Raw genomic sequence first — 23,476 nt, forward strand, 5'->3', positions numbered from 1 at the left:
TACAAATTTAAACCTTTCATTCTATCACCCCTTCCCTTCTATGTTTCGAATCCATCTCGAGGATTCTAACATATCATTCCTATCCTTCATTCTTTCTAGGTTTCGAATCCGTCTCGTGGATTCTGACATATCATTCATATCCTTCATTCTTTCTATGTTTCGAATCCGTCTCGCAGATTCGAATATATCAGTCATATCTTTCATTCCTTTCATGTTTCGATCTATGTCAGCTTCACTTCGCTAGTGGTAGAGGAAACCCGGGCGATACCTCTGAACACCATGTACAACTTAACCATTAGTCATTAACACATCACACATCATTAAACAATTTATTAGAAGTTCATAAAGCATTCTATGAAGTAAACGTGGAATCGTCCAAGCACTTCCTTAAATATTCTTATTCCAAATCCGGTTTCAAATCTTCATGCACTCGACAATTTCATACCTGCATTACATTCCAAACTCATAACACATCATTAGTAATCATAAACACTCGGACGCCTTGATAACGTTCATACGTATATCTCGAGCATCGTACATTCATACATACGTACATTCACTCTTACACACCTATTATCAAATATACTTATGGACAAACGTACCTTCATGCATGCCTACGTCCCTACCCATGTACAAACAATCATTCATAAATATATATACACACGAACTCATGCTTACCACTACATACTCGTACGCTTATGCCAAATATGGCCTATTCACAACATACATAATATAGGCGATATACAAATCGACTTATGTGCCTACTAGATTCCTAATCATATTTATTTATAGAATTTCCTATACTAACACAAAAGCAAAACCATTCTTGCACTAACCGACGACCTTTTTCATCACTTTTATTCAAAACCAACCCTAACGTAAGTTATGAGTCCTTGGATAACCCTTTTAATCAAGTCCCATGCTCAGAACATCAAAAATCCAACAAAATGGCAGCAGCACGGTCCCTCGCGGGCCGCGTAAGCCTTGGCTTACTACTTCGCGGGGCGCGACAGCTCCACCGTAAGCTACGGTGGCTACCGTAGCTTACGGTGGCCATAAAATCTTTACGGTGAGATACTACTGGCTTACGGTGGCCATAAAGACTCCAGAACCTACCGTAGCTTACGGTGGCTACCGTAAGCTACGGTAGTGCCCAGCTCAACTTCCATTTTATTCATTTAAAACTCGCATATCTTGACAAGTTTACATCCGAAACAGTTGAAACTTGTTTCTAATTATCCGTAGAATGTTTCCTTACATATTTGACTAAAAACCCTTACCCCGGGTCCTTAATCTTTACTAAATACAAATCACTACATTACCTATGCACATTTATTCGACCCGTTTAATTCTACCAATTTGCTTTCTACTTAATTAACAACCTTCTTCGTACTAAAATAATACTTAAATTAGTACTCATGATTATTACAACATCTTATGAGATACGCCATATTCATAAGCATCAAAATTCATTATAAGGTAACTTTTCTGTAAGTATTGCTAATAAGAAAACATTGGAGATTATTGGGGTGGGAGACATTGACTTGAAAACCAATATGGGAACCATTTGGACATTGAAAGATGTTAGGATAATTCCTAAGTTGAAAAAGACGTCGACTTTCATCGAGCAATTAAACGACTAGGGTTATGATGTTTTGTTCAAGAGAGGACAACGGAAAGTTGTCAAGGGTAGTATGGTAATGGCTAGGGGAAAGAAAAGGGGTACCTTGTATATAGGTGAGGAACCTGCATGAGGTGCTAATGTAGTAACTAGTGAACAGAGTCTATCCAAGTTATGGCATTAACAACTCGGCCACATGATTGAAAAGGACATGCAGATTCTTTTTCTAGAGGTAAAATTCCATATCTAAAGAAGGTTGAATCTGAATTATGTAAACCATGTGTTTGTGGAAAGAAGAAAAAGGTATCTTTTGTGAAGACGGGGAAAGCACCAAGAGCTCAAACGTCGGAGCTTATCCATTCAGATATTTTCAGACTAACATGTGTTGAATCTTTGGGAGGCTCAAGATACTATGTGACTTTCATAGATGATACCACACACAAGGTATGGGTCATTTTTCTTATAAGTAAATTCGAAGTCTTTGATGTTTTTAAGAAATGGAAAACTGATTTTGAACTTGAAGCTGATTGCATAGTAAAATGCTTAAAATCGGATAATAGATGAGATTATCGTAGAGTTCACTAATTATTGTGATGAGCGTCGTATTCGGATGATAAAGACAGTTCCTGGAACTCCTCAACAAAATGAAGTTGTAGAAAGGATGAACAGAACCTTAAACGAGAGGGCTAGAAGTATGAGAATCAATGCAAGGCTTCCAAAGATGTTTTAGGCAGATGCAATTAACACTCCACCTTAGCTTCTAAACCGAAGACTTTCAGTTTTGTTGGGTTTCAAAGTACCAAAAGAAAAATGGAAGGGTGTACCTATCAATTATGAACACTTGAAGATTTTGGGTGTGATGTATATGATCGGGTTCAATATGGTGATAAGATAGATGAAAAAGCCAAGAAGTATGTCACACCCTCAAATTCCACATGCGGAGTACTACCGCGAGGCGTGTGACTGATGTGCGTTAGGTGTAATATGTTTTAGGTGTATATTTTAAGCCATTTTTACACTTTTTAGCCAAGTTTTAAATTTATATACATGAAATTTACTAACACTAAACACACATATGGGCAAGTGCACCCATCGTGGACATAGTATAGTGTTGGTAAGATACCGAGGTCGTCCAAGGACACAAGAGCTTTTAGTACCGGTTTATCCTCAACGTCTAATTAAATCAAAAGTTAGAAAAAGGTTTTTAAACTAGAAAAATAAAACTAACTAAAATGCTGAAAATAAAAATAAAAGTAAAAACAGATAGACAAGATGAATCACTTGAATCCGACTCGTGTGTAGTGTAACCTTTGATTATTTTCGCACTTTTGCACTTGTTTAAGAGATTATCTTAGTTATTGTAGTAGGCCCCTCTTTTGAAGGTGACGTTACCCTCAACCCAGTAGTTTGAGTCGGCAAGGGTACAATCCTAAAGGGTCGGATTATTGAAAGATAATTAATTAAGTTATTAATGCATAATGTGGTAGGCCCCTCTTTTGAAGGCGACGTTACCCTCGGCTAAGTAGTCTGAGTCAGCAAGGATACAGTCCTAAGTAGCCGGGTTAAAGTTTTAATAGTAGTTTAACATATGAGGGGGTCAAAAAGTTTGGACCCCCGCCATCCAATACCGTTGGGCATTGAAGGAGTTCCTACTAAATTTGACCCAGGTCCTTTGCAGGATCTATACACTGAACAATGGCAAGACTCTTACCAAACCGTTCCCTTAACCCCTGACCAGGTAGCCAACAAACCTCCATATAGACCGTGGATATATGAATGGTGAAAATCTTTTATTTTATATAGACAGTAAAATAATGCCAATACACCACAGACAAACGATAAGGAAGAATCACCTTCAACATAAGAAACTAGTAATTAAATCATCAATACAAAACCAATTTAAAAGTGCAAAAGACTAAAAAGAAAAAGTATTACACTAAACACTTGCCTTCACCAAGTGATGTAAGAGACTTAGGCAAACATGGCCTTCAATTGTCAAGAACTTTTACGATCAATCTTAGATCCCGAGACGACTCACACACTCTATGATGGACAATGGATGATGGTGGTGGATGATGGTGTTGTGATGGTGGCGGGTGGTGGGTGAAGTGTGAGAGAGGTGGTGTGCCCAGGGATGAGTTGCAAGAGCTCCAAGCACTCCTATTTATAGGCTGAACAGAAGCTCGGGCACGGCCCCGTGTCCACTGGGCACGGCCCCATGCCCATCCTGCTCTCTTTCTTCATTAAATGCATTTTCATTAAATGCATTTTTGTCTGCATTAGTTGACCACGCCCCCGTATCCGCTGAGCACGACCCCGTGTGCAGAAGCATATCTGTACTATCAAGATTTGCCTGGATTTCGCGAATCTTATAGTTGACCACGACCCCGTGTCCGCTGAGCACAGCCCCGTGGAGGGCAATAGAAGCTTCTACCACTTTTTCTTTTCTGCTGACACTTGGGCACGCCCCCGTGCTCACTGAGCACGGGGCGTGTTCAGTCTTCTGTCTTCTTGTTTTGCTTGGGAAGATACTGTCGGGAGGTCGGGCATGCCGCGTTTGTTCCTTCTCTTTTATTTTTGTTAAATTTAGCTGTCTTTTTGCTTCTTTTGTTCATTTGAGCTCATTTAATCTTGAAAAACAAAAGGAAGACAAAAGCACACTTTTTCCAACATTAGTACTAAAAAAGGGTTAGTTTTATGCCACAATTGATGTAATTTATATGTTGCATTTTGTGCACATCAAATACCCCCACACTTGAATCTTTGCTTGTCCTCAAGCAAAACTCTTTATAATGTGGCTTTTTCACTCCCAAATGGAATGGGTAGAAGAGAAGGTTTTTGGGCTTGTCATAGAGTGTCAGGATTTCCAAGATTCTTTATTTAAGTTTTATTTTTATTTATTTACAATCCTATTCGTCATGATTTATTAAAAACGTTTCATAAGATAAATTACTTATTAAGACATAACATGCCTTTTTAAAATTCCATTTATATACAAGTTCACATACCTCACGGGGGAATCACTCAACACTCGGCCGAAGGTGTATTTTTTTAGTGAATCACTCGAGAGTGGCATGGAACTTACTCCTACCATAAGCTTATCAAGCAATCAATCATCCTCCTTTTTAACTATATTCCTTTGTAAATATCAAGATGACTTTTTGGGTGAAGGGTTAGGCTTGGGCTAAAGGTGGGTGGTTGGGTTAGTGGTTAGTAAAAGGGCGAAAAGCGTAAAAAGCATCGGTTTTTTGAAAGACTTTTTATTTTTCACAATTTATTTTATTTTGATGAACCATTTCAAACAAAGTTATTTTTGATCAACTTGTTTGTATTATTTGGTTTCATCATCAAAATCATCATTTTTTTTTGGAAGTTATAAGAAAAATCGAGCTTTGTTACTAAAAAAAGGATTAAAATAAAAAGGTTTAGGTGGGTAAAAAGGGTGATTGTTTTGGGATAAGAAATGAAAAGGTTTAGGCTCAAAGGGGTTAACTAGGGGGATTTTGGGTAGGTGGTAAAAAAATTGAAAAATAATGGTGTAGAAAGAAAAAAAAAGTTAGTCCTAATGCCTCCATCATTTACTTACTCGGGTTTAAGTTGGTAAGGACAAGGAATGCATTATTGTGGCAAGTTCTAGAGTCGTACGAACCAAGCGGCTATTCACACAAGAAACGAAAAATGAGCATTTAGTGTAAAGATATGTATTTGTATGCTCAATAAAGGCTCAAAACTCACTTTTGTGGGAATGGGTTTTTATGTGATCAAGTATATATAATCAAATTTTAACTAAGCTTGTCATGCCGTTTCATAATTTTCTTATGTTGGTTCTATTTATCACGTCGCTATCGGTTGTAAACTTGTAAAAATATAACCTTATTAAAACTTGAAATTCCCAACTTAAACTTAGACAAGTAAAAAAATGAATTTTTTTTTGAGTGAATTGCAAGTTTTGTCCTTTATCTTTAGGCCATTTTGCAAGTTTTGTCCTTTATGTTTAAATTTGACGAGTTTTGTTCATTATGTTTAAAAATCAAGCACGTTTTATCCTTTGGGCCTTAAAAATCAAGCCCGTTTTGTCCTTTATGTTTAAAAATCAAGCACGTTTTGTCCTTTATGTTTAAAAAATCAAGCACGTTTTGTCCTTAAAAATCAAGCACGTTTTGCCCCAAAGGGTAAAACGTGCTTGATTTTCAAACATAAAGGACAAAACTCGTCAAATTTAAACATAAAGGACAAAACTTGCAAAATGGCCTAAAGATAAAGGACAAAACTGGGGTGATTAGCGGTTCCAATAGAGTTTTGTGTAAGGCTTGTTAATTAGGACTTGCAAGATTCAAAGTTTTAGCATCCCCCCACACTTAAATTACACATTGTCCTCAATGTGTCCCAGAAATAAGTTTTTAGGTTGATTGAATGTGTAAAAAGGTGTTAAAAAGCAAAATTTTATGTTACTGGCACTCTGGACACGGCCCCGTGGTGACCGGGTACGGCCCCGTGTTCAGGTGCCAGTGACAAAATTTAGTAAAGAGAAACAGAAGCCTGGACATGGGGGCGTGTTCAGTGAACACGGCACGTGTCCAGTTACCTAAACTGGGCGTTTTCTGCCGATTGTGCAGCACGGGGCCGTGTTGGGCGGACACGACCCGTGCTGAATTTGCTGTAACGGAGAAATTTTTGTCGAATGGCCCTGTTTTCATGCATGGGGTGATGTTTCTCGTTTCCCTTGTTATTCTTTACCATCCTGAGTGTGTTTTATTCCTGCAAATTAAAATTAAACTAAAAATTAATCTAAGCTAAACTAACGATAGTTCCGCGGAATGCCTCCGTGGTGCGCCACGTTTATAAGGGTCCTTGGCTAGACCCAAAGTGAAGGTCATATATATTCCGAGCGGGATGTTTTGCATCCCATGTTGCACCGTCGGAGAGCATCATCCAAATTCGAATCAATGACCTTCATGTAATTGACTGGGTCATCGTCCTCTACTCTTTTCCCAACCCCAAACTTCACTTCCTTATCCCCAAACTTCAAAGTAAGTGTTCCGTCATTCATGTCTACCACTGCTTGCGCGGTGGCTAGAAATGGCCTCCCTAGTATGAGGGGGACTTTGGTGTCCTCTTCCTTATCTAGTATGACAAAGTCGGCCGAGTAGACGAAATTGTCGACTTTGACCAATAGATTTTTAGCGACACCTTGTGGGTATATGATGGATCTGTCGGCCAGTTGTATACTCATCTTGGTAGGGCTTGTTTTTCCTAGGCCGAATCATTTGAACATTGATGCAGGCATGAGGTTAATGCTAGCCCCAAGGTCGGCTAGTGCATTACGAACGGGGGATTCCCCGATCGAGCAAGGAATTGTGAAGCTTCCAGGATCAATCTTCTTTTGTGGGAGTTTGTTGAGTACGAGGGTGGAGCATTCTTCGCCTAAGTTAACTAATTGCAATGATTCAATTTTCCTTTTATGAGTGAGGAAGTCCCTCATGAATTTTGAGTATTTAGGCATTTGAGTTAGGACTTTGATAAAAGGAATATTAACATGCAATTGTTTTAGTAGATTTTCGAATTTTGCGAATTGCTCATTGGTCTTTTGACGAATTAACCTACCGGGGTATGGAACCGGAGGAGCCTTGGTAGGCTCTTGAATTAGAGGAGAAGCCTTCTCTTGTTGGGGCGGTGTTGTGCTTCCCTCAGTTGGCGGTGGTGGAGCTTCTTCGGAACCCACGGTACGGTTTCTTAATGTTATGAGATGGACTTGTGCTTTTGGGTTTGTTTCGGTATTACTTGGTAACGCGCCTTGTGGTCTCTCGGAGAAATTTTGAGCTAATTGATTTATTTGTTTTTCAATGTTTTGTATACTAGCTTGTTGATTTCTAAAATTCAATTCCAATTGTTGAAATCGATCTGAGTTTTTCTTTTCAGTGACGGAGATGAGGCGAAATACAGTATCTTCAAGCCTTTCTCGTCCACCCTGTTGTTGAGGGAAATTTTGTGACTCATTTCTTGGTTGTTGAAAGTTTGTTCGTTGGTTTAGGTTTTGTTGGTTGCTACTATTGTCGGGTTCTCTCCAACCAAGGTTTGGGTGGTTACACCATCCTTGGTTGTAGGTACCCGTTGGAGGACCCGACGGCCTAGGTCTATTATCAATGTAGTTTACCGACTCTGGTTGTTCATCTGTTTCTTTCATACAACTTCAACTTTCATGTGGCCCACCACACCCTTCACAAGCCATAACAGAGACCGTTTTTGTCATTTCTAACTTTTTATTTTTGAAGAAAGGGCCTCGATTTGGGCTTGTAAAGAAGTGCTTTCATCAACCTTATGGGCGCCCGGGGCAATAGATTTATTGCCTCGGGGAGTGTGCCACTGAAAATTGGTTTGAGCAATTTCCTCAATTTAATTGTATATTTCATGTGGGCGGCGATTACCTAAAAGTCCCCCGGAGCTAGAGTCAAGTGTTTGTCTTGTGTGTGGCAACAACCCATTGTAGAAAGTGGATACTTGTTGCCATACCGCAAGACCGGGATGAGGACACTTTTGCAATAGCTCTTTGAACCTTCCCAAGTTTCATATAAGGATTCCCCATCCTCTTGTGAATATGTATTAATTTCAGTCATTATTTTAGCCGTTTTAGCGGGAGGGAAATACTTATATAGAAACTTTTGGGCTAATTCATCCTAGGTGTTTACCGAACCAACTGGGAGGGCATTGAGCCAAGCTTTTGCTAGGTATTTTAGTGAAAATGGAAACATTCGAAGGCGGATGGCGTCATTTGATGCTCCATTGATCCGAAAGGTATCACATATTTCTAAGAAATTGGTAATATGTAAATGGGGATCCTCGTCCGCAAGCCCATGGAAGGTTGCGGAGTTTTGAAGCATTTGTATCAAATGTGGCCGAAGTTCGAAGTTGTTAGCTTCAACATTCGGTGCATTGATAGCGGCGCCGAGATTACCCACGGTGGGTCGTAGGTAATCCATGAGGGTACGTTGGTCCGCCATTGGAAGTGGGTCCCCCGAAACCTTCTCTTGGTTTTTAGCTTTAAGTCTTTTTCTGAGAAAGCGTTCGGGTTCTTCTAGAGGTTCTTTTATGTCTCTACTAGAACTGGAGCTCATACACTACATAGAAAGTTCAGATGTGGTGCCTGGGTTCCAAGTCCTGCAATAAAAACAGAAAAGAATGTTGGTCAGGAAGTTCCCACGGCCCCGTGCTCAGTGAACACGGTCCGTGGTCGGAGATACATCGATTGTTTTCCGGATCCCTATTACTGGAAAGTGGACACGGCCCCGTGTTGCACCAACACGGCCCCGTGCTCAGCTCTCTGTAACTTGGAAAATAAAAATTGCCAGTGACACTGCTGGGCACGGCCCGTGTCTGACCAGGCACGGCCCGTGCTGAGCTCTGCAGAAGCTGAAAAATTAAGAAAATCCTTAAAAAAATAAAAATAAAATAGAAAAAATGATTAGGCCGCTGATTCCTAACTTTTTTAAAATCCTTGTGTCCCTGGCAACGGCGCCAAAAACTTGATGTGCGTAAGGTGTAAAATGTTTTAGGTGTATATTTTAAGCCTTTTTTACACTTTTTAGCCAAGTTTTAAATTTATAAACACAATATTTACTAATATTAAACACACATATGGCAAGTGCACCCATGGTGGACGTAGTATAGTGTTGGTAAGATACCGAGGTCGTCCAAGGACACAAGAGCTTTTAGTACCGGTTTATTCTCAACGTCTAATCAAATCAAAAGTTAGAAAAAGGTTTCTAAACTAGAAAAATAAAACTAACGAAAATGCTGAAAATAAAAATAAAAGTAAAAACAGATAGACAAGATGAATCACTTGGATCCGACTCGTGTGTAGTGTAACCTTTAATTATTTTCGCACTTCTGCACTTATATAAGAGATTATCTTAGTTATTGTAGTAGGCCCCTCTTTTGAAGGTGATGTTACCCTCAACTCAGTAGTTTGAGTCAGCAAGGATACAATCCTAAAGGGTCGGATTATTGAAAGATAATTAATTAAGTTATTAATGCATAATGTGGTAGGCCCCTCTTTTGAAGGCGACGTTACCCTCGGCTAAGTAGTCTGAGTCAGCAAGGATACAGTCCTAAGTAGCCGGGTTAAAGTTTTAGTAGTAGTTTAACTTATGAGGGGGTCAAAAAGTTTGGACCCCTGCCATCCAATACCGTTGGGCATTGAAGGAGGTCCTACTAAATTTGACCCAGGTCCTTTGCAGGATCTATACATTGAACAATGGCAAGACTCTTACCAAACCGTTCCCTTAACCCCCGACCGGGTAGCCAACATACCTCCATATAGACCGTGGAGATATGAATGGTGAAAATCTTTTATTTTATATAGACAGTAAAATAATGCCAAGACACCACGGACAAACGATAAGAAAGAATCACCTTCAACATAAGAAACTAGTAATTAAAGTCATTAATACAAAACCAATTAAAAAGTGCAAAAGATTAAAAAAAAGTATTACACTAAACACTTGTCTTCACCAAGTGATGTAAGAGACTTAGGCAAACATGGCCTTTGATTGTCAAGAACTCTTACTATCAATCTTGGATCCCAAGATGACTCACACGCTATGATGGACAATGGATGATGGTGGTGAATGATGGTGTTGTGATGGTGGTGGGTGGTGGGTGAAGTGTGAGAGAGGTGGTGTCCCAAGGGATGAGTTGCAAGAGCTCCAAGCACTCCTATTTATAGGCTGAACAGAAGCTCGGGCACGGCCCCGTGTCCACTGGGCACGGCACTGTGCCCATCCTACTCTCTTTCTTCATTAAATGCATTTTCATTAAATGCATTTTTTTCTGCATTAGTTGACCACGCCCCCGTGTCCGCTGAGCACGACCCCGTGTGCAGAAACATATCTGTACTATCAAGATTTGCCTGGATTTCGCGAATCTTATAGTTGACCACGGCCCCGTGTCCGCTGAGCACGGCCCCGTGGTGGGCAATAGAAGCTTCTACCACTTTGTCTTTTCTGCTGACACTTGGGCACGCCCCCGTGCTCACTGAGCATGGGGCGTGTTCAGTCTTCTGTCTTCTTGTTTTGCTTGGGAAGATGCTGTCGGGAGGTCGGGCATGCTACGTTTGTTCCTTTTCTTGTATTTATGTTAGATTTAGCTGTCTTTTTGCTTCTTTTGTTTATTTAAGCTCATTTAATCCTGAAAATACAAAAGGAAGACAAAAACACACTTTTTCCAACATTAGTACTAAAAAAGGGTTAGTTTATGACACAATTGATGTAATTTATATGTTGCATTTTGTGCACATCAGTGCCTGACCAGGATCCAGTCACCAATCATATTAACCAATCAAAGTAATATAGTTTATCAAACCAATACGATTAATGACTACCAAAGTTTAAGTCCTAAAGTTCTTAAGTTCAAAGCAACAGTTTAAGTAAGTAGCGGAAGCATAGGTAAAATAGTTTAACATAAGTTCATACTTCATTATAAAGAACCCAACACACGGGTTAACACGACCGCTACACATCCCCAAGCTACAAGCTCCAAAGTCACTGTGTACCTGCAAAGCATGCAGTAGGGTGTCAACATAAAGTTGGCGAGTTCACAATTTTGTCCAATTTTAATTCCAAAAACTTGTTTAAGGAGTTAATTTACTCATTTATATCATGCCATGGGGAGCTACCCCATATGTAAGCTACTAATCTGTGTTACACCGAATACTCTGCGACCTCTGTTTGTTTGCCCCGCATTGTCAATGTCTATCATCATTGACGGGTTTTGCCTGAGTCTATTAGTTCACGCCCGTCCTTTACAGGCACGGTGTGAGGTTGGTGAGACCTAGATAGCGCTATCAACTAATAACTCGTTCGCCCGACCCCGGCGACTAATCGGTATCATGAGTGGGGACTTTCGTGATAGAGTTGCGTTTAGTCTTGCTTATTGCATCTAATATAAATAGTAATTAACTGAGCATCCCACACAAGGGGAGAAAAGTATGTTTGTACCCCACACAAGGAGGTAGCGATGTTTGTACCCCACACAAGGAGGTAGCGTTATTTGTATCCCACACAAGGAGATAGCGTTGTTCGTTCCGTTTCCCAACCACCGAGAACGCATGCTTTCAGTAAAAGTTGTGAACTCACCTCGGTTTGCTCGGCAGACAGTTTACTTGATTAGGTAAGTTGGTCAACCACGTCCTATTATATTTACCAATATAGGTCAGGTTTGGGTACAAATAATTCATGTATATCCTACACGTATCTAACACATAGCATGCATATCATACTAGCATACACGATATTGGGCCTATCCTAACACATGAACAGCAAACAAGGACAGTTAACATATAGTCCAAAGCTTCGCAATTACTGTGTGGCCCAATCAAATAACAGCCCAATAACTAATTAAAACAGTCCAGTCAAAACCATGTGGTCTCGACTCGAGAACAAGAGATCTCGAGTCGTAACCACGAGATTCCGAATCACTACCTGCCCGGTCTCGAGTCCCCTGTTGTGCGTTTGTCTGGTTTCGAGTTGTCAATCAATGGTCTCGAGTCGCAATTATGCGGTTTCGACTCGCAACCCCTGAGGGAATCTTTATAGAACCTTCACCAACTTTTGTACGATCCAATCAGATTTTCTTAACATGTTTTCCATATCCGTACAATTCCACAATCAGATCAAAACAACAAATTTCAAATATTTCATAGCATCTTCAAATAGTTCGTCGTCAGGGTTTTTACATTCAATCAATAGATTCATCCTAAGTACTATCATACTATCTCTGTTTCATCAAAACAACATCATTCCGATTGTGATAACATACGCACAATCATTTCATGGCAAAATATCATCAACTAAATCATCACACTGTAACACCCCAAAAACGGGTTTATTAATTATATTAAAGTAACCGAAAATGAACGGGTAAAATACCATAAGTGGTAAAAATAAACCCGATAAATATTAGGATTTAAATAAATAAGCCTAATATTAAATAAAAAGTGAATAAGGGCTTTGGAGGAAATAAAGCTTATAAAAGGCCTGAGGTAACAGGGTGTGACACCCCGAAAACATAAATTTTTATATTAAAAAATTAATGTTGGTAATAAACAAAATAAACTAACTAGGAATAAATAACCTATTTAGTTATAAGTCTTGTAGTGATAAAGAAATTGATTAAAACACCATAAATGCAACTTGGTAAAGTATAGGGACTAAAGGTGAAAAATTTGAAACAAGTTTGTATTAAATAAAACACTCAACACCAAAACACAAACTCTAAGTGTGTGTTCTGGTCGAACTATCCAGAGAAGTCAGGGGCTCCCCACATCAAACCTTAACTAGCTCAAAAATTGACAAATTGAAGGGCCAAATCAGTCCCAAATCAAATTCCAAGCATGAATTAGTGATCACTCAGTGAAGTGATCATAAGGTATGTCAAATTCCACCATTTTGTTCTATCTCAAGTTCTTGATGAACACTTGAAATTCGAAATTTGACCTTGAATGATAGTTATTTGGGTGAAATTAGAATGAATGTATGATTAGAAACAAACCCTAGTTAATAAACTATTGAAATTGTGTTCATGTTGACAAAACTCATAATCACTACTTAGGTGTTTAATGGGTTTTTAAGAATGATGAAGAACACTAGGGATTTGATTATGTAACGAGTGTAATAGAATTACTTGAAGTAAATCCAGAATGTGATGTGAAAATTGACATATGAACTAAGAAAAATGTTTAAAATTGGCTAAATAATTAGTCATGAAACTTGATTGTTGATTTAGTAAAATTATGCCCTTAAGGAGTTCGTTGAAATGCCTAAAAGAAAGGCTAAATGTTGAAATTCGGAACAAAATGCATATTTGAATGATGTTGTGAACTATGCGTAATATGACATGAAAGGAGTTCTAAACAAGTCATTAATTGAACTCTTTAGGCAAGGAAACCGGGCTTCAAGCGGACAAGTCGGAGCGGACATACGCTTGAAGGGAACGCTTTAAAGGTACGCGACTTGTCACTTTGTATATTCATGTAGACAAATGTAGTCATAATTTATGTAAATGTTGATTTAGCGGAAATATGTGTGCGTTTGGTAAGGGGTCAAAATATTTATTTTTATATGTTTATTTATAATATTGTTCAATTAGTCACAATTGGAATGTAAATAAAGTGAAGTAACTGACTAGATAAAGAAACGGGCCAAACAATGGTCGAAATGGTAGTGTTCGAAGTGACTTAAATGTCACTCGTTAAATTTGAGTTATAAAAGCGTAAGCCAAGGAATGGAAGTGATACGCTAAGGTTGACAAGCCTGGGAATGGGTAATTATGGTTAGAAAGCAATATTGATGAATTATGTAAGTATGTAACTATTAGTTCGGTTATTTAGTTACAAAGAATGTTTAGTATGTTTGTAAATGATATCATAGTGTGATAAGGGTGTTTGATGTATAATTGAAGTGACGAAGTTCACTCGATAGATCAAACGGGTCAATTTGAATAAATCTTGGTAGTCATCAAAGTGAAGGTTTTCACTTGACAATGGAATGAGTCAAAAATATGTTTTCAAAAACGACAATGTATGAAGAGACTTGAAAGTCACATTATATGTCAACAATAGGAGGTGATATGCCAAGAGATTGGATGCACCAAATTGATTTTTATGTACCCTTGATATTGGGTCAAATGTCTAGAAATCGCTTGCAAGATTTTCATAAAGTGGTTTGCTCGAATTATAGAAAACGAGCATGAAATTCTAGTGCGTGCGTAAAACCATGTGATGGTGATGATACGCCATAGTTGACAAGCCCGGGGAATGGGTAACAAAGCTTAGAAATCAATGAAATTGAATGATGAAAGAAAATATGTCACAAAACAAACGAGTCGAATAATCGAAACAAGGATTTGTGAACTATTCGTTTATCAACCGGGTTTCATTGCGTGAAATTTAAATGTTTAGATCCGCATTTTCATTACGGATGAAGGTTTTCGTATTAAAAACGGAAAAACAAGCAAAACCTGCAGGCAGACTGTAAGCTACGGTCCTGGACCGTAGCCTACAGTTCAGAAGTTCTGGTTGAAATATTAAGGGGAACCATAAGCTACGGTATGAGAACCGTAGCCTACGGTCGAATTTTAATAAAAACTTTGATTTTGTTTAATTGATGGTTTTGAGATTTCGGGTCTGTTTAGACGGGTTCTAAGGTCTCATATACTAACGTTTATGATAAATTTACAATGTAGGTGTGTTGGAACTTAGGATGGATGAAGATCAAGCGACAAACATGAACTGAACACTCGTTAAATGAAGCTTCCGCGTTAAATCTTGTTTATTTTGATAAAAGCGAATTATGTAAACACTTAGCACTATATTTTGAATACTTTAATTACGTAAGTATGTTAACTCTCAAAAGTTTTTGAATGGACGCATTTTCACGTAAAATGCCTAGTTTATTATTATAATCTTGATTAACCCAGACGGGTGTTACACATACTACTCGATTAGCATCAAAGATTATCATTCAATAGACATTCAACATATATATCATTAGTTCATCACCCTATCTATTAAATCATGTATATCATTCATTTTATTATGGCACAAAAGGGTGTAACTATATCAATCTATACATCATCATTCAAACATTCAAAATGCATACTACCATCAAACAAGCACCTTTATCATACATTTACATCTACTTGCAAGGAAACAACTAACTGGTTTGAGTGTGGGTAGAAAGGTGTAGTGTAGTGAAGAATGAAGTTCCAAATTGGTGTCCACCGGCCGTGTTCTTCGGTGTTGATGTTGCTGCCGTCGAGGTCCAAGAGAAGGAATGAGAGGCTTGTGAGTTTTTAGGGTTTTTCTAGGAGAGAAAGGATGAGTGGAGAGAGATAGGATAAGGAATGTTTGGGGATTTGAGAGTGATGATTGCCTTGTCCCATAAAGGGAATTGTCGGCTAGGTTATGGGTTTTATACCCTTCAACTGTGGTGCACCCCTAAAGGGTTTCGGTTGGGCTTAAAGGAGGATTAGGCCAGATTATGTGGGTGAGCGGCCCACTTGTTTGTAGGTCAGCAGGTCTCGAGTCGAGACCAGGGTGATCTCGAGTCGGAACCGTTGGTTTCGAGTCATATATATATAGCACATTATAAATTACATAATACATACAACGCAATAAGAATCATAGAATGCACAGAAATAAATCACAGATTTTCATTATAACACTATATAACAGTAGCAGACAATGGAGCTGTTCAGGAAAATCCGAAGTGTCACAAAGTATATCTTCATTGGCTATGGGTCAGACAAAATGGGCTACAGGATTTAGGACTCTAAAAGCGGAAAGGTAGTATGAAGCAAGCATGCAACATTCAACAAGGCTGAATTGTACAAACATAGAAAGGATTCAGTCTCAAGGGTTCAGAAATAGAATGCTGAGGTTGAGACTGACAGCTAGAAACTAGCTCTGGAACCGGTTACCGAGCCTAAAACTGATACTAGTGTCGACACAGTTCCTGAGTTTAAATATGGTGAAAATGAAGAGTTAGTGGAAGTTTCTAATAGTGGGGGTTCAGAGTCTGAAGACGAACAGTCCACACAGTAACATGACTAGACTAAGAAATGAGTTAGGTGGTCCACCAAAGCTACAAAACCGCCTGACAAGTTTAGTCAAGGTCCTTTTGTTAATTATACTTTGTTAACAGAATATGTGAACCTGAAAGCTACTCTGAAGCAGTCAAGATAAAGATTCTCGCCAGTGGGAGAGTTCTATGAAGGATGAGACGAGCCTTCTAGAAAAGAACAAGACATGGGTCTTGGTTAAGCTTCTTCTAGACAAGGGAGCGTTACAGAATAAATAGGTCTTCAGGGTCAAGGAAGAACAGTAGGGCTCTAGACGATACAAAGCCTGTTTAGTGGTCAAAGGATTTCAGGAAAAGAAGGAAGTCGATTATGATGAGATCTTCTCTAGTGGTGAAGATGACCACCATCAAGATAGTTCTAAGTTTTGTAGCTACAGAAAGTTTGCATCTAGAGCAGCTAGATGTGAAAACGGCATTTCTACATGGTAACCCAGATGAAGACATTTATATAGCACAACCTAAGGGGTTTCAGGTTGTCGGGAAAGAAAATTGGGCTGCAAATTGAAAAAGATCTTGTATGGTCTTAAATAGGCACCTAGACAATGGTACATGAAGTTTGATATCTTCATGGAGAGGTCGGGATTCAAGAGATGCCAGATGGATCATTGCTGCTATTTGAAGAAATTCTACAGCTTTTATATCATAATGTTATTTTATGTTGATGATATGTTGATTGCAAAGAAGCAAATATCCAAATAATTTGAGATAAAGGATTGGGGTCTAGCCAAACAGATACTTGGGATGAACATCGTTAGAAACAAGAAGGATGGTTCTCTAACACTATCATCAAAGAACTACATAGGGAAAGTGTTAGAGAGATTCAATATGAATGATGAAAAGACCAAGCCTAGAATCACACCATTGTGAAGTTATTTGAAGCTTACCAAGGACCAGTCTCCTAGATCTGAAGAAGAAAGATCAGAAATGTCTAAGGTTCCGTATGCATTAGCGGTCGATAGTCTCATGTATGCCATGGTCTGCACTTGACCAGATATTGCTCAGGTCAATTGGGTTGTTAGTCGGTTCATGACAGATCCAGGAAGAGAACATTAGGAAGTTGTTAAATGGGTGCTCAAATACTTGAAGGGTACACATAATATGGGGGTTATGTTTCAGAGGGAAGGATGCCATTCTAAGTTTTTATACGTACGCTGATTTGGGTGGATGTAAAGAGACATTTAAAAGCACTACATGGTATGTCTTTAAAGTATGAGGAACACCAGTGAGTTGGATATACAGACTTCAGAAAAGTGTGGCTTTATCAACAACAGAAGCCGAGTACATGGATATTGTTGAGGGAAGCAAAGAACTAGTTTGGTTGAATACTTTTCTTGAAGAGTTAGGTAAACGACAACTTGATTACTCATTGTATTATGACAATCAGAGTGTTGTGAAACTTGCCAAGAATCTCGTGTATCATGGGAAGTCTAAGCACATCGGGATGGGGTATCACTTGAAGAACATCTCAAGTGCTAAGAATCCAACATATATGTTTACCAAGTATTGGTGCTAGATAAGTTGAAGTTTTACATAGTTTCAGTTGGTCTTCAGGAATAATGTGGAGGAGATTGGGGTAACCAGGGAGATTTGAAGATCAGGGGTTGATTTTCATTTAAAGAAGTACACAAGATATGTTACAGTTTGGTCACAAGACACCAAGTGGGAGATTGTTAGAGATATGTTGTCTTGGCCCAAAGTGGCTTGGCCATGTATTAGACAGGAAGAAGGGAAAGGGTTCCACTAGCCCTAACCCTAATGGTTTTAAGTGTTTAGGTCCACTTATCTAGTTTCTTGTTTAGCCAGGGATTAATCCTAATTCTAGTCTATATATAAATCTCTTGTATTTGTAATCTCTATCACTCAGTAATACGAAAACCCTAGATGCCCTCATGGACGTATGTTGCACACCGCGATTGAACCACATAAATCTCTTGTGTCACTTTATTATCTTTTCTGTTTATTTGTGTTTTTGTGTGCGAGCTCGTTTCATCCTAACATAGATTAAATCTTGTTTTGGTAAATAAACTAAACCAGTAGTTTTCGGGTTGCACAATTTTAAATATGTGTTAACTAAAGCACAATTTTATATACATGCATTGTGTTCAACTTTAACACAATTCAACCTGTATAGTATTTAATACTCAAGAGATGGTCTTGGACACTTAAAAAAAATATAAAATTACAACTGAACTAATTTATATTGTTTACAGCATTTAAAACTCAAAATGGACTAGGGTACAGAACGCGTATATATTTTAAGTTCAACATGCATGATTAAAGGTTAGGGGGGTCTTGTGCTTTTTATATAGTTCAGTGACTGCTAAAACACAAAATGAAAAATAAAATCGCTAGAACGAGGGCTTGAACCTCCGACCTTGTGGTTAACAGCCACACGCTCTAACCAACTGAGCTATTCCAGCATGCTGTTATTGGAGAATTAATGACATTCTTCTAGGCGACAGTGATCTATATGAGTATGATAACAGTTTTTTTTATCTTTTTTGTAATGTATATAAAACTAACGGTCAAGATATACTAGAAAGTTTATTTAGATAGGAAGGCTAAGACGTAATCCTGATCATTTGTTAACTAATCAAAGACTAAGATTAAATGAGTGAGATTGAACAAAAAGAAGAAGGCGCGTGGGTTAATTTGAGGGCATTCTAGTTCATTCAAGTCAATAGTTTCTCTCTCTTCCAATTCTACACATTTTTAAAACGTTAATAACTTTTTTCATAAGACATTATTTTTTTTATAAAAATTGCACCATAAAAACGAGCGTTTTTTTATCTTTAAAACGAGCACACTTTGCTATACTTTTGAAAAAAAAAAGTTTTCGATAACTCAGATGCCTAAAACGGAACAAAAAACACAAAAAAAATCATTTTTTTCTAAAGCGCAATAGACTAAGAACATATGTTCTTTCTAAAATACAATGGACAAAAAACATAAAAGATAGTGTTTTTTTTTCTAAAACACAATGGAACGAAAACACAAAAGAATGTGTTCCTTCTAAAACGCAATAAACTAAAAACAAAAAAGAAAATTTTCTTTCTAAAACGCAATGAACAAAAAACACAAAAGAATGATTTTTTCTAAAACGCAATGGACTAAAAGCACAAAAGAAAGTGTTTCTTCTAAAACGCAATAAACTAAAAACAAAAAAGAAAGTTTTCTTTCTAAAACGCAATGGACAAAAAATACAAAAGAATTATTTTTTTCTAAAACGCAATGGACTAAAAACACAAAAGAAATTGTTCATTTTAAAACGCAATAGACTAAAAACACAAAAGAGAGTATTTTTTTCTAAAACACAATAGACTAAAAACACATAAAAATGTGTTTTACCTAAAACACAATGGATTAAAAACACTTCAAAATGTGTTTTTCTAAAACGCAATGGACCAAAAAACACATAAAAATGTGTTTTTCCTAAAACGCAATAGACAAAAAAAACACAAATGAAAGTGTTTTCTTTTTTTTCTGAAACGCAATGGACTAAAAACACATAAAAAAGTGTTTTACCTAAAACGCAATGGACTAAAAACACTTCAAAATGTGTTTTTCTAAAACGCATTGGACCAAAAAACACATAAAAATGTGTTTTTCCTAAAACGCAATTGAAAAAAATACAAAAGAAAGTGTTTTTTTCTGAAATGTAATGGACTAAAAATACATAAAATGCGTTTTACCTAAAACGCAATGTAGTAAAACCAGAATAAAATGTGTTGTTTCTAAAACGCAATGGACTGAAAATAAAAAAAATGTTTTTTCCATTCTTTTGTAAAACACAATTACTCAATTAAAAAACCCAGATCGTAAAAATGAAATTCAAAATTTTCTTACATAGATCATAGCCGATTTTTTCAGATTTCTTCAACGATTAACGAAATTTGAATGCTAGAAACACTTTTCAGCGATCGAGTCGAACGAATCGAGCGATTCGCTTCAAAATCACGGGAAAAAAATGAGATATTATATGAAGTTAAACTAGGTTTCTTCAAAAAATAAAAGTTCCCAAAACAAACCATTTACCCCTTCAATTTTATCTTTTTCGGTTCAAAAACAAGGGTTTGAGGTTTTTGTGAGAAATCGGGCAAATCTATCAACAATTCAAATGTATTTACTCCCATTATACTAATCTAAACTAATGCTAACAGATTATTTCAAAAATTTGAGGTTCGATCCGGATGAATTTCAAGAACCCTAGATTTTTCCCCAAATTTTTGATGTTTTAACTACATGCAAGTAACTAATCTAACTATTAATGATGATAGAATCATACCTTGATGTTGTTAGAACGAGAAGAGATGTCGAAAATCTGCAGAAAATCGCTTCGGACCAGAGCTTTTTCGGGGAAACGGGGCGTGTGGAATGATGTAACTGTTGTCAAAAGAGGGTTTTATCCGGACAGTTGCGCAGACACGGCCCCGTGTCCAGCGGACATGGCCCGTGCCGAGCAAAGTTTTGAATTTTTTTTTGTGCTCGTGTGAGTGCCCGTTTTTTTTCCAGAAACATGGTTAGAAGACTTACCGGTTTCGATGTATACTCACTTGTTCGTAACATACCAGGTATGATGTGGATGCTTTTTATTCGTTGACCGTTTGAAGCGAGATCTCTTCTTCCTCATCCTCAATGGATCCTCGATAGAGCTTCAGCCGTTGGCCATTGACTTTGAATGGAATTCCATTTCGAGATTTAATTTCTACTGCACCGTGAGGAAAAATATGGGCGATGGAAAAAGGTCCTGACCACCTAGATTTAAGTTTACCCGGAAATAATCGAAGTCGTGAATTAAACAATAGAACTTGGTCTCCTACTCGAAATTCATTAGGTTTAATGTATTTGTCGTGTAAACTTTTCATTCTTTCCTTATAAATTTCTGAGTTAGAGTATGCATAATTCCTTAGTTCGTCTAATTCATTTATTTGACAGAATCGATTTTTACCTGCAATTTCTAAATCTAGGTTCACATTTTTTATTGCCCAGTAGGCTTTGTGAGCTATTTCTACTAGCAAATGACAACTTTTTCCATAGACGAGCTTATATGGGGTTGTGCCTATAGTGGTTTTATAAGCAGTTCGAAAGGCCCATAAAGCATCATCTAATTTATCAGCCCATTCCTTTTTATTTAAACCTACGGTTTTTTCAAGTATTCGTTTTAAACCTCTGTTAGTCACTTCGGCTTGTCCGTTTGTTTGAGGGTGATATGCTGTTGAGACCTGGTGATAGACCCCGTATCTTATTAAGATTTTTTCGAGTTGGTGATTGCAAAAATGGGTACCTCAATCACTTATTAATGCTTTAGGTGTTCCAAAACGAGAGAATAATTTTTTCAGAAATCTTACCACTACTCTTCCATCGTTTGTTGGAAGTGATTCGGCCTCGGCCCATTTAGACAAGTAATCGACTGCCACAAGTATATATTTGTTTCCTTTTGACGGTGGGAAGGGTCCCATGAAATCGAGTCCCCACACATCAAAAATTTCACAAACGCGAGTGCCATTTTGAGGCATTTCATTTTTGGAAGAAATATTACCTGATCTTTGGCAAGCATCACATGTCTTTACAAGATTTTGTGCATCTTTGTAAATGGTTGGCCAATAAAATCCTGAATCAAATATCTTTCGTGCGGTACTAGCGGCGCCATGATGTCCCCCATATGGACCTTCATGACAATGGCGGAGAATTCTTCGTGTTTCGCTGCCATGTACGCACCTTCGGATGAGTTGGTCGGCACACATTTTGAAAAGATAAGGGTCTTCCCAAAAGTAATGCTTTACATCAGCAAAGAACTTCTTTCTTTGGTGATGTGGCCATCCTTTGGTGACTATGCCGCTAGCTAAGTAGTTAGCGTAGTCGGCATACCATGGTTCTTGTCTACTTTCCACCATTTCCAGGGACTCTGTTGGGAATTTTTCGTTGACTTGTTCGTCCCTTGTTGCCTCCAAAGCTGGGTCTTCTAGGCGTGAAAGATGATTTGCCGCAGTGTTTTCTGCTCCTCTTTTGTCTTTGATTTCAATATCAAATTCTTGGAGGAGTAGAATCCACCTGATCGGACGTGGTTTTGCGTCTTGTTTCTTGAAGAGGTAGCGGATAGCTGCATGATCTTTATAGACTACAGTTTTGGAAAGAACAAGGTAAGAACGAAATTTATCAAAAGCAAATACCACAGCTAGTAATTCTTTTTCAGTGGTGGTGTAATTTTCTTGTGCATCATTAAGTGTTTTACTAGCATAATAAATTGGGTGGAAATGCTTTTCTCTTCTTTGTCCCAAGACTGCTCCAACAGCAAAGTCACTTGCATCACACATGATTTCGAAAGGTAGTTTCTAATCGGGCGCTATCATGATAGGTGCATTGACTAGCATTTCCTTGAGGGTCAGAAACGCTTGATTGCATTCCTTGTCAAAGATGAAAGGCGCATCTTTTTCAAGTAATTTTGTTAGAGGTCTTGAAATTTTTGAAAAGTCTTTGATAAACCTTCTATAAAATTCGGCATGCCCTAGGAAACTTCTGATTGCTCTAACGGAGGAGGGTGGAGGTAATCGAGAAATAGTGTCTACTTTTGCTCGATCAACTTCCATTCCTTCGCTCGAGATTTTGTGTCCGAGTACTATTCCCTCCGTTACCATGAAATGGCATTTTTCCCAGTTAAGGGCGAGGTTAGTTTCCTCACATCGGGATAGCATTCGTTCGAGGTTATCGAGGCATTGATCGTATGAATCTCCAAAGATAGAAAAGTCGTCCATGAAGACTTCCATTGTCTTCTCTATCATATCATGGAAAATGGCCACCATGCAACGTTGGAATGTTGCAGGTGCATTACATAGCCAAATGGCATGCGTCGATAAGCAAAAGTCCCGTAGGGGCATGTAAAAGTTGTCTTTTCTTGGTCTTCAGGTGCTATTGGAATTTGAAAGTAACCTGAAGAACCATCCAAGAAACAGTAAAATTTATGACCGGATAGTCATTCTAACATTTGATCAATGAAGGGCAAAGGGAAGTGGTTTTTCCTCGTTGCTTCATTTAATCGTCTATATTCCATACAAACTCTCCATCCTGTGACGGTTCTTGTTGGTATTAATTCATTCTTTTCATTAGTTATTACCGTCATACCTCCTTTCTTTGGGACTACTTGGATGGGACTTACCCATGGACTATCGGAGATAGGATAAATTAGTCCGGCGTCAAGTAGTTTGATGACCTCATTTTTAACCAC

At 38.1% G+C, this 23,476-nt stretch overlaps 2 non-coding genes across 2 annotated transcripts; one reads left to right on the forward strand and one right to left on the reverse strand.

Annotated features, from left to right (window-relative positions):
- The first annotated feature begins 8,135 nt into the window (after positions 1-8,135).
- On the forward strand, positions 8,136-8,241 carry LOC118492860. Its single transcript, XR_004894861.1, has one exon. It is a non-coding gene; the product is annotated as a small nucleolar RNA R71 (small nucleolar RNA).
- A 10,359-nt stretch (positions 8,242-18,600) lies between these two features.
- On the reverse strand, positions 18,601-18,674 carry TRNAN-GUU. Its single transcript has one exon. It is a non-coding gene; the product is annotated as a tRNA-Asn (tRNA).
- Between the last annotated feature and the right edge of the window lie 4,802 nt (positions 18,675-23,476).

The sequence above is a fragment of the Helianthus annuus genome, chromosome 5 (genome assembly GCF_002127325.2).
Source record: "Helianthus annuus cultivar XRQ/B chromosome 5, HanXRQr2.0-SUNRISE, whole genome shotgun sequence".
NCBI classification, from domain to species: Eukaryota; Viridiplantae; Streptophyta; class Magnoliopsida; order Asterales; family Asteraceae; genus Helianthus; species Helianthus annuus.